The sequence below is a fragment of the Neophocaena asiaeorientalis genome, unplaced genomic scaffold, assembly GCF_003031525.2.
Source record: "Neophocaena asiaeorientalis asiaeorientalis breed wild unplaced genomic scaffold, Neophocaena_asiaeorientalis_V1.1 scaffold87, whole genome shotgun sequence".
NCBI lineage: Eukaryota > Metazoa > Chordata > Mammalia > Artiodactyla > Phocoenidae > Neophocaena > Neophocaena asiaeorientalis.
The window spans coordinates 3,946,584-3,959,154 of NW_020175432.1; the positions used below are offsets into that span (position 1 = coordinate 3,946,584).

At 41.5% G+C, this 12,571-nt stretch overlaps 1 protein-coding gene across 1 annotated transcript in view; it reads right to left on the minus strand.

Moving 5' to 3' along the window:
* The window catches only part of LOC112414687 (zinc finger protein 317-like), a 95,415-nt gene extending 93,163 nt beyond the window's left edge, over window positions 1-2,252 (minus strand). The window contains exon 1 of the mRNA XM_024767259.1: window positions 2,111-2,252. The gene's annotated coding sequence lies outside the window, so the exon portion shown is untranslated. The remainder of the gene's footprint in view (window positions 1-2,110) is intronic.
* Window positions 2,253-12,571: the final 10,319 nt, after the last annotated feature.

A 12,571-nucleotide genomic window follows, 5' to 3' on the forward strand; every position in this document is an offset into this window, starting at 1 on the left:
AAAAAAAAAAAAAAAAAAAAAAAAAAAACTAGCAACCAGAAACCAAAAATGATAAAATAGTACATATCCTTTCCAATTTAGTTATTTTACCAAAGCAAATTTAATGTAACATTAGAAAATCAATTGGTTTAATTCACCACATTATCAGGTAAATGAGAAAGTCTTAGTTTTCACTTATTCATTCAAAGCACAAACAGAACTAGAACCTATCACAGACCTATCAGTTTTCAAAAGGTGATTGAAATTCATCAACATATCAAAGAAGTTGCTGGGGGGGAAAATCACTTGTTAAAAGCTTACAGCTGTCCATGACAAAAACTCTTAAATTAGGAAATAGGAGACTTCTTTTACCTAATAAACGCTTTCAAAAAAAAAAAAAAAAGCCTCCAGCAAACTTTCAAGTTAACTTCCCTTAAAGTCAGAAAGAAAACAGGACTGCTTCAAGATTGCTATCCAACTCCATTCAATGCTACTCAAAGTCCTCAGCCTGTCTACCAAAGAAAGTAAATGATAAAAAATGTGTGTGATGCAAAAGGAAAGTATACACTTTCCTAGAAATAAATCTAACAACAACAACAACAAACCCTTAAATCGTTTTTGCTGATCCTCATAAACCTTTATTGAAAGGCATTATACAAGATATAACTGGGACTTCCCTGGTGGCACAGTGGTCGAGAATCTGCCTGTCAATGCAGGGGACACAGGTTCGAGCCCTGGTCTGGAAAGATCCCACATGCCGTGGAGCAACTAAGACCGTGAGCCACAACTACTGAGCCCGCGTGCCACAACTACTGAAGCCCGCTGGCCTAGAGCCCGAGCTCCGCAACAAGAGAAGCCACCACAGTGAGAAGCTCGTGCACCACAATGAAGAGTAGCCCCCACTCACAGCAACTAGAGAAAGCCCGCACGCAGCAACAAAGACCCAGGGCAGCCAAAAATAAATTTATTTAAAAAAAGATATAACTAATTAATTGTAAAATTCAATGGCATAATGATGCCAATATTCTCAAAATCCATATATATATTCAACACAACTTGAAAACAAAACCCCGGTATGTGGAACTTCGTAAACTGACTAAAATTTGAGTCACAAAATACCTGAAAAAGAATGGGTAGGTAGGTGCATGTAATCTTCTACAAGATATTTGGAAATATCTGAATTAAAATGGGTACTTCCATCAATATGGAAAGAGGGTGTCTCTGAAAATACTTTAGTGTAAGTCCACCTACAAGTAACTACCAAAATTAGTAAATACATTTTTGAGAAAACATATAAGCAGTAAAATCCAGGAAGAAAATCATGGGGAAAGAGAAAGACGCATTTTAGGAGAATACAGGTTTCCGAAGTTTCAAATACTTATTTTTCTTGGCCTGGTTTGCAGATTCACTTTATTTTTCTTTTAATTTTCTGTGTTTTCATATTTTTGTGGGACATATATGTCCTATATTCTGACAAAAGAATTATTTGAAGGGAAAAAATAAACAGGAAGTACCAAATAAGATGGTAAAGATCAACGCAAAATATTAGTAATCACAATAAATATTAATGGACTAATTCTCAAATTAAACAACAATGTTGAAGTGCATTTTAAAATCTAGTTATAGGCTATTTACACGAGAGTCAACTAAAGTAAATAAAGATTAATAACTGAAAAGTTTAAGTGTAAAAACTATTCAAGATAAATGGTAACAGAAAGAAAACCAGGTGTGCTCCTATTAATGTTAGACAAAGCTGACCACAAAGCAAAAAGTAGGTAGTTTATCCTTGCGGCCTCCAATTCCTGACACACACACACACACACACACCTCCCCTCGCCAAAAAAATAATGTCCTGAATTCACTTCGGCCGGGCTTTTCTGTCCCCATCCCAAGATGTCAGTTTTTTTGGACCAGATCACCAGTGCCTCCCCCTTATCGCTAAATACGTGGTCCTAAACTTCATCACTAGCGTTTCATACCGCTTATCACAGGATCTAAAACACACTCTTCCTGGCTGCCTGGCTTCCCGGTCCCAGGTCCCTGTCCCCCGACACCCCTCCCTGCCTTATGGGCCTCTCTTGTCCTCAGGAAAGCGGGGAGTAAAGGGTTAAGTGAGGAAAGCGGGTCTTACATCACGGAGGGTAGAATCACGGGGAGCAGAGGTCACGGAAGCTGCTGCCGAAGGGACGAGAAACTCATTGAAAGGTACGGTCTGCCGCTGGGACCAACAGCTCGGAAGCGGCCGCGGTGGACCGTTCCTCTGCCCATGTGTACAGCAGCAATCGCCTCCGGAGAGTAATGGCTTCCGCTTCACTTCCGCCTTCTAAGTGTCGCGGGACTTCATAACCGGCCTCTAACCAGGAAGCACAGACGGAAAGGGTTCTGGGAAATGTAGTTCTGGAGTTTAGACGGGCATGGCGGGGGTACCTCGGTGGAAACTGCGGATGGCGCTAATTTCCCCCCAACTTCTAATTGTTCAAGTGCCTCGGGACTCAGTTCTCAGGCCTCTTTTCGTCTTATAATCCCTGTGGTAGCACTGAATCTTACCTCTTTAAGTTCTGTGTATACACTCAAGAGTCAAAATTCCATCCACAGTCCCACACCTGTACCCTGAATGCCAGACAGAATGCGATATTCTCTCTCCACTTGGGTTTTTTAGAGACACATTTAAAGTCCACAAATCAAACTCCTGACTCCACCTTATCAACTTCAAATAATAGCAACCCCATCTTTCCACATGTCCATTGTAAACCTTGGCAACATCATGGACCCTTCTTTGTCCCATTGATCCAACAGGCAACGCTCAGCTCTACCTTGACCATCAATCCAGAATCTGATTGCTTTGCCAGAAATGTTTTTCTTGTTTCTGAGTCATGAAAGGTCACAGCAGGACTTGAAACTGGCCCTCCTGGGCAAAAAACCCTTTCTGGGTCCCCCATTTCTTATTTGTAGGATGAAGGCTTCAGCCTCCTAGACTTTCCCTGAGTTACAAATGGCAGATTCAAACAGCTGCTAATCACGGAAACGGAATGCAGAAACAATGGAGGAATAGTCAAGAAACTATAGTGCAGCGATTAAAGCAAGATCCTGGTCCTCCTCAAGGGATATACATAACAATATCTTTGAGTTCTTCTGAACGAACTAAGGTCCCCAATAAGGCCCCCACCCAAGTGAACGATGGTAACTTCTGGCTGAGCACAAGATTCCTGTAACACCGCCCTGTTACCTCACCACCAACCAATCAGAAGAAAGTCACAAACCCTGCAGCCCTCACCCCCAAATTTTGCCTATAAAAACTTCTCCCAGGAAACCACCAGAGAGTTCAGAGTTTTCAAGCATAAACCACCCATTCTCCTTGCTTGGCCCTGCAATAAACCTGCCTCTGCTCCAAACTCCAATGTTTTGGTTTGTTTGGTCTCACTGTGCTTTAGGCACAAGAACTGGTGTTCGGCAACAATAGCCTTTCAGTAGCTCTGAAGGGACTGCTTCAAAGAGGTAGGGGGAGAAGCCAGTATATATATGATTTTTGGCTAGGGAATACATGCAGTTAAGCAAATATCTCGGTAAAAGATTATTACTACTCACAAGGAACAGATATCTCAGTTAATGATTTTAGTGCTTTTCTATGTATGGGAAGATCCAAGAATCTGGGTTCATTAAATTTCTTCTTGAAATATACTATCTAAAGGGCCTGTTTTCAGGCTTCCCTGGTGGCGCAGTGGTTAAGAATCTGCCTGCCAATGCAGGGGACACGGGTTCGAGCCCTGGTCCAGGAAGATTCCACATGTCGCGGAGCAACTAAGCCCGTGCACCACAACTACTGAGTCTGTGCTCTAGAGCCCGCGAGCCACAACTACTGAAGCCTGTGTGCCTAGAGCCCGTGCTCTGCAACAAGAGAAGCCACCGCAATGAGAAGCCTGCGCACCACAACAGAGAGTAGCCCCCGCTTGCTGCAACTAGAGAAAGCCTGCGCGCAGCAACAAAGACCCAACGCAGCCAAAAATAAATAAATAAATAAATTTAAATAAATAAAATAAAGGGCCTGTTTTCCTAAAGCACAGAGTGCCTCATCTTGTTTTTCATCCTGAATTCCTCTCAGGAGGCACTACTGTCCATCAGCAACTGCAGTGGCTAATGACTTAATCCTTGTAGCACTTGGATGGAGAGAAACATTCTTTGTTTTACGACAAACATACAGAAAGTCCACAAATAAATTTTTAAAGAGAACATACCTATGCGCAAATTATTAAAAATGTCCACAAAATGCACACGCCTATGCACATACTACCCAGGTTTTTCAAAAAGAAAATTACCAATAACACAGAAGCTCCCTTCATGGCCCTCCTGGTCAGTACAATTCCTCATCCTCTAAGGGAAACCCTATTATTGAGGCAGGAGATAGATGGCCTCCAGGCTGAGCAGCTGGAGCTTGTCCCCTGTGGACAGATACTCCAAGACAAAGAAAATAGCAGGGTCAGAGAGGAGCAGAGCCCTGCCCAGATAAAAGATAAAGAAACCATATATTTCTCATTCTCCAGGTCAAGGAGACCTTCCCAACTACACATGCACAGAAAGGCTCCTTGGGGGTCAAAAAGGGAGGGGGCGCCACCTCATAGTAGGTGATATCAACCTACCCATAGGCCTCTTTGCTAGAATCCATCTTGGCTAAGAGATGCACATGCACACAGCGGAGGACCCTGAGATAAACCAAATATGGACTCAGAACCAGGCTAAGCCAGGTGACTTGCCAAAGGAAACCTGGGAAAGATGCCCTATAAAAGTGATTCAAACTACCAGCAGGATGTGACTCTCTCTCTGAGTTCGCATGTGAGTCTATTCACACATACTCTTTTTCCTTCTAATAAACACTTTACTTGTTGCACTACTTTCCATCTCTTAGTGGAAATTCTACAAAGCCGACAGGCCAGGGCCTTGTCACTGTCCCTCATGGTCTAGCAGTTAGGATTCAGGGCTCTCACTGCCACAACCTGACTTCAATCTCTTGCCAGGGAACCAAAATCCTGCTTCAAGCCACTGCAAGCCAAGGCCACTGAGACCATTTTAACTTATTATAATATCTGTGGCCAAAAAATAAAATAAAATAAAATTTTAAATAAAAGGGAATTCCCTGGCCGTCCAGTGGTTAGGACTCTGCACTTCCAATGCAGGAGGCATGGGTTTGATCCCTGGTTGTGGAACTAAGATCCTGCATGCCGCGTGGCACAGCCAAAAAAATTTTAAAAACAGTAATATCTGACATGATTCAGGACACAACTACCCTAAAATATGGCACCTTAGCATATTGAATATTTTAAGCTGAGGGAATCAGAGAAATGACTCAGGGAGGATTCTTTGACCTTCCCCTGAAGCAGGTCATAAGACCCTCCTGTGATAGCTGTCCTTCCTACACAAGAGGAAAGGAGTGTCCTTATCTCTGAAGATGGAGGAACACATAAAGGAATCCAACTGGACAAGATTGCTAAATTTCCTTCAGTTTACTACCCTTAGCTCATATCCTTTTGTTCAATCACATTTTTCTATGGCTTTCCAGTCTGCATCAAACCTAGCATAAAAAAGTGCTCAGATTTAACCACTTTTTTGTGTGTTGTCATTTCCTTATGAAGGTTTTAGGGTCATGTAAAACAGATTTGTATGCTTTTCTCTCGTTACTTTTGCTACAGAGCCCCAGCCAAGAACCTATAAATGTAGAAGAAAAGTTTTGGGATTTTTCCTCTCTTACACATCATAGAAGGGTTTTGCCTGTTTCTTGAACTTTATGTAAGTAGAATCAAGCCTCTCTCCTTTGGGATTGGTGCAAGAGTAGAAAACTTGGGACTTCCCTGGTGGCACAGTGGTTAAGAATCTGCCTGCCAATGCGGGGGACACGGGTTCGAGCCCTGGTCCAGGAAGATCCCGCATGCCACGGAGCAACTAAGCCCGTGAGCCACAACTGCTGAAGCCCACATGCCTGGAGCCCATGCACCACAACAAGAGAAACCACTGCAATGAGAGGCCCGAGCACCACAACGAAGAGTAGCCCCTGCTCGCCGCAACTAGAGAAAGCCCGCGCACAGCAACAAAGACCCAACGCAGCCAAAAATAAGTAAATAAATTTATTTAAAAAAAAAAAAAAAGAGTAGAAAACTGACCAGTGCAAGAGGACAGAACCACACACACAGGACCGCCTAGTATGACAGCAATGACTACAGTGGGACAAGGACAGTCTTTCCAATAAAGCTGGGTCCATTGGATATTCACATGGAAAAAAATGAAAATTGATCCCCATGATTCCAAAATGATGGCAGAACTAAATGTGAAAGGTAAAACAAAAATTATAGAGAAAAACATGATTGGGGCTTCCCTGGTGGCGCAGTGGTTGAGAGTCCGCCTGCCGATGCAGGGGACACGGGTTCGTGCCCCGGTCTGGGAAGATCCCACATGCCGCGGAGCGGCTGGGCCCGTGAGCCATGGCCGCTGAGCCTGCGCGTCCGGAGCCTGTGCTCCGCAACGGGAGAGGCCACAACAGTGAGAGGCCCGCGTACCACAAAAAAAAAAAAAAAACCAAACCAAAAAATCCATGATTTTATGGCTTGGAGTAGGCAGAAACTTCTTAAATAGGAGACAAAAGGGGGGAAAAATTTGAGAAGCTGGAATACATTAAAATTAAGAACTGCTTGGGAATTCCCTGGCGGTCCAGTGGTTAGCACTCAGTGCTTTCACTGTGGCCCCAGGTTCAGTCCCTGGTTGGGGAACTAAGATCCTGCAAGCCACATAGTGTGACCAAATTAAGAACTGCTCATCAAAAAACACCACTGATGGTGAAAAAGTAACCCACAAAGCAGAAGAAAAACATATACATCTATATGTATATGTGTATATATCTACTATATATAAGATAGACATATATAAGATAGATAGATAACCAACAAGGACCTACTGTATAGCACAGGGAAATCCACTCAATATTCTGTGATAACCTGTATGAGAAAAGAATCTGAAAAGGAATAAATATACATATACATGTATATGTATAACTGAACTACTTTACTGTATACCTGAAACTAACACACATTGTAAATCAACTATACTCCAATAAAATTTTTAAAAATAATAATAATTCATGTGCAGAATATGTGAAGAAATTTTCCCACTCAATAAGAAATAGACAACTCAATTTAAAAATAGGCCAAAAATAAATCTGGTCATATCACAAAACAAGATATTCAAATGGCCAATAAATATATGAAAAAGTGCTCAACTTTATTAAGGAAAGGCTAATTAATTTAAACCACAATGAGATACCACTACTTAACTAACAGAATGGCTATGAAAAAGGCCAAGGTTCAATCCTTGGTCAGGGAACTAAGATCCCACAAGCTTCATGGCACAGCCAAAAAAAAAAAAAAATTGGGAAATTAAGTGCTGTGACACCTACTTCACTGCTGTGACAATAATGATTATAAAGTTTGTAGAGTTCCCTGCTTCTTAAGGATATCCCTTGAGAGAGGCACAGGCAAAGAGAGAAATGAAAATCTGTGAATATACAGTTGAGACCACACATGGAAAGTTATCTCCAATGAAAGAAGAACTGCTTGAAACTTCTGAGTAGAGTAGCAGAATTCAACAAAAATGTTTTATAAACTGTAACATTAGAAATTGAAGGGAGTTCCCTGGTTGCCTAGTGGTTAGGATTCATGGCTTTCTCTGCTGTGGCCCGGGTTCAATCCCTGGTCAGGGAACTGAGATCCCACAAGCCACATGGCAAGGCCAAAAAAACCCAAAAAAACATTGAAGCCTTGGTTGCCTTCTGAGATAGCCCACACTGTCTCTGGAGTGTGCATCTCTCTCAATAAGTCTACTTCTTACCTATCACTTTGCCTCTTGCTGAATTCTTTCTGCACTGAGAAAAAAATAAAAAAGAAAAAGAAATCGAAGCCTCTAAAAATTGTCAATGGAGCATTTATTTATTTTATAAATTCCTACTAACTGTATATAAAAGGGTCTGAACTATGCTCTGTGGTGCTACAGCTTCCTCATCCCCACCCCCCCAGTCTGTGACTGTAGAAATTCTCTCCTTTTTCTCTAGAAATATAGCTCTATCTCCAGGGCCCACAATCCCCATATCTCCTCCCTCTTGCATCTCCCTGCCACCCTCCCTATCCCACCCCTTCAAATACTACTTTAAATAAATTGATACTAGTGACACAGTTAAAGTTTAGGACTACATTCCCCAGCCAGCTCTGTTTATCTAAAACTCTGGTGTGCCAGGTTGGATTTCTGTTAGTCTTTCTAAAATAACTAGCTTCAGGAAAATAAAGTTTTCTTATGGTTTTCACGTGTTTGGCACTTTACTGACAAGAATTATTCTTTAAAATTTTTTTTTAATTTATTATTAAAGTGTAGTTGATTTACAATGTTGTGTTAGTTTCATGTGTACAGCAAAGCGATTCAGTTATACATACATATATGTTTTTTCAAATTATTTTCCTTTATAGGTTATTACAAAATATTAGGTATAGTTCCCAGTGCTGTACAGTAGGTCCTTGATGGTTATCTATTTTATACATAGTAATGTGTATATGTTAATCCCAAACTCCTAATTTATCCCCCCACCTTTCCCCTTTGGTAACCATAAGTTTGTTTTCTATGTCTGTGGGTCTATTTCTGTTTTGTATACAGGTTCATTTGTACCTTTTTTTTTTTTTAAGATTCCACATATAAGCAATAATAAGCAATATCTTATATTTGTCTTTCTCTGTCTGGCTTACTTCACTTAGTATAATATGCTCTAGGTCCATCCATGTTGCTGCAAATGGATAAGAATGATTCTTTTTTTTTTTTTTTTTTTTTTTAAGAATGATTCTTTTAAATGAATTATCAATGCCATAGTTTTTCTACATGGGATCAGCAGTTAGAATGATGCTGGTAGTGGGCTGAGGCAACAAGAACCTCTTCGTTTCCGGCTTTTTTTTTTTTTTTTTTTTTCCCTTTAAAAATTTTTTTTTTTTTTTTTTTTTTTTCACCTTTGTACCTCTTAAAGAGTGCAGAGTTATCCGAAAGTCCCCTGGTCAATACCGGGAGGGTGAGCTTTTCATTAGTGCTCTGCTGAGGTTCCCAAATCTTTTCTTTTCTTTTGCTTTCCTTTTTCCAACTTTATTGAGCTATAATTGACAAATAACATTGTGTAAGTTTCAGGTGTACAATGTGTTGCTTTGATACATTTGTAAATTGCAAACCGGTTACCACCAGAGTGTTAGCTACCACCTCCATCCCATCACATAGTGGCCATTTCTTTTTTTGCTGTGAGAACATATGAGATCTACTCTCTTAGCAACATCCGAGTATAGGATACAGCATTATTAGCTATAATCACCTGTGCTCCACCTCGGATCCCCAACCTTGTTAATCCTATAACTGGACGTTTGTGCCCTTTTCCAATCAAGTTCACTCATTCTTCCACCTCATTTTTTTTTTTTTTGTTACTTTTTGTCAAAGACAAACAATAAAAAGTGAGCTAGTAGGGAGATTGGTTTTATTCAGGCTAACGCAATAAGGAAAACACCCCCAATCCAAACATCAGAGTGTCTCTGCAGAATGGTTTTGCCTTAGACTTTCATAGGGAGGAATAAGCAAATTATAGGTGGAGGGATTTTACACTTGGGATTGTTATTGTAACCAGGGGACTCTGTTAGTTGAGCAAGAAATGCTTAATCTCTATGTCTAGCTAGTTTGTCAGGGAGGGGGACAAACAGTTCCCCTACTCATTTATGAGACAAAAGAATGGGAATTGGAGAGTGTGTGTCTGGCCCTGTCATAGGAAACAAGGAGGTCACTAAAGAGTCCTATCCTCCTCCTATGGGGAAGAGAGGTTCTTTGCAGTACTGGTTTCTAGAACACAAAATGGCGGGAGGTGGGGGGATTAACTGTCTGGGTTTTCCAGCAGCACAGGTAAAGCTCAATATTGTCGCTCGCCTTTATGTATTAATAATTGAACCATGCATATAAATGCCTACTTTACGCTAAGAGAACTTACCTGTCTTCAGTTAAACTATTTTTCCCCCCTAGCGATGGTTCACAATGGGAAATGATTTGGCAATGCTTGGAGATTGGTGTTGGGTAGCACAACTTGGTTTGGGTGGGGTGCTACTGGCATCTAGTGGTGGAAGCAGGGGATGCAGCTAAACACCTCAAAGTGCACAGGATGGCCTCCCCAAACAGACTTATTTGGCTCCAAAGGAGAATAGTGCTGAGGTTGGAGGCGGGGTGGGAGGGTTGGGGGGATTTAGGGGAGTACTGGTAAAATTGCTCAATACTTCCCTTTGGGAACCAGGGCTTTAGCGGCTGGGCAAAAACGTCTGAAAAACTAAATTCCTCCTGAGATGCAGAAAACAAGCAGACTCAAAGGATTTTCAAATGCATCTTGAATTTCCCTTGGAGTTGTTGATCATTATTCATCTGTCTGTTACATTTTATTTGAAACACTGCAGCTCAACTTGTATAATTTTTATATGAAGTTTGTAAAACTTTACTTATAAAAATTCATGGAAGAGTCTCAGATTTTAGCTAAGAACAAGGATAGGGTAGGGAGCAAACTTTTCTTTTCTTTTCTTTTCTTTTTTTTGGCTGTGTCACACGGGCTTGCAGGATCTTAGTTCCCCAACCAAGGATCAAACCAGAGCCCTTGGCAGTGAAAGCGAGGACTCTTAACCACTGGAGTGCCAGGGAATTCCCTATAGATGCATTCTGGCTCACCAACCTGGAAGCTCTCTGAACTCTGTCATTTTAGGTTTTCATGTTGGTTTCATTACATAGACAAGGTGGATTAAATCATTGGTCATTGGTGATTGGTTCAGCCTTCAATACCTCCACAGGTGGGGGTTTGAGGCTGAAAAGTTCCAACCCTCTAATCAAAGTTCAGTCTTTCTGGCAACAAGCCCTGAAGCTCTCTAGAAGCCGCTTAGCCAAGAGTTATCTCATTAACATGCCAAAGACACTCTTTTCACTCAGGAGGTTCCAAGGGTTTTAGGAGTCTGTGTCAGAAACTGGGAACAAAGACCAAATATTTTTTATTACATCATAGGGACAAAAACCAGCCCTCCATTCATACAAGCATCCCCCCCACCCCACTCTCAGAAAGTACACAGAACTCACCTCAGAAAATAGGTACTTCTGGGGAATTCCCTGGGGGTCCAGTGGTTAGGACTCCATGCTTCCACCGTAGGGGTCACGGGTTCAATCATGTTCAGGGAACTAAGATTCCAAGTACTGGCAGGCGCAGGCAAAAAAAAAAACAAAAAAGGTACTTCTGCTTTAGAAGACTGTATCCTCCATAAGTCTGATTTAGCTGGTACAGAAATTTAGCTTCAAACCTAAGATAGTATTGATTTAATAATCTGTATACAGGACTTCTGCTGCTGGTAATTGAAGGCTGGGAAATTTAGACCAACTCTCCAACTGAAGACAATGAAAAGTATGCATGTAGTGTACATTAAAAAAAAAATCTAAAAAGCAACAAAGATCTAAATACTAGTAAGAAATCACTGCAGTGGAATCTCAAAAAGCTGAACCCATTAAAATAGAGAATAGAATGTGCTTGCCAGGCGCTCTGGGAGGAGGGGGTGGGAATTGGGAGATGTTGGTTAAAAGGTGCAAACTTCCAGTTATAAGATGAATAAGTTCTGGGGATCTAATGCACAGCATGGTGACTCTAGTTAACAATGCTGTATTGTATACTTGAAAGTTGCTAAGAAAATCAATCAAGTGTTCTTACTACAAAAAACAAATGGTAATTATGTGATAGAGGGGGTAGCTAACACTATGGTGGCAAGCATTTTTCAAAGTATAAGCATTTTACAAATCAGTACATTGTACACCTTAAACTCATACAGAAAAGAAATCACTGCATGGAGACTAGGAGAGGACAGGGTTCCAGAGAGGTGAGGCAGACACTGGGGCTGGTTTTACCCTTGAGGTGGTCTACAAGAGGCAGCTAAGGGACCAAGTGAGCTTTAGGTCTCTACAAGACCAGGGATAAAGAGTGAGAGTAAAGGGTCTCCCCTCCTTGGGCTGGCTTCCCAAAGGAATGTCTCTAGGTAATAGAGGGGAACTGGAAGCAAACCAGTATGGACTGCAGCCAGGTTTCCCATCACCTGGTAGATGCCAGAAAAAGGTTGTGTAACTACAGTGCATTACTATCAGACAAAGTAGATTTTAATGCAAAAACATTTGTTACACCCAGAGATAACAAAGGTAACTTCATAAAGATAGAAGATTGGATCCACCATGAAAACATAATAATTCTGAATTTGTATTCAATAGTCTATTGATTTTTTATACATATATAACTTTATTTATTTTATTTTTGGCTGCGTTGGGTCTTCGTTGCTGCACATGGGCTTTCTCTAGTTGAGGTGAGCGGGGGATACCCTTCGTTGTGGTACGCGGGCTTCTTGTTGCAGTGGTTTCTCTTGTTGCGGCAGAGCACAGGCTCTAGGTGTGCAGGCTTCCGTAGTTGTGGCTCGCGGGCTTCCCTGTTCCACGGCACGTGGGATCTTCCCAGACCAGGGCTCGAACCCGTGTCCCCAGCGTTGGC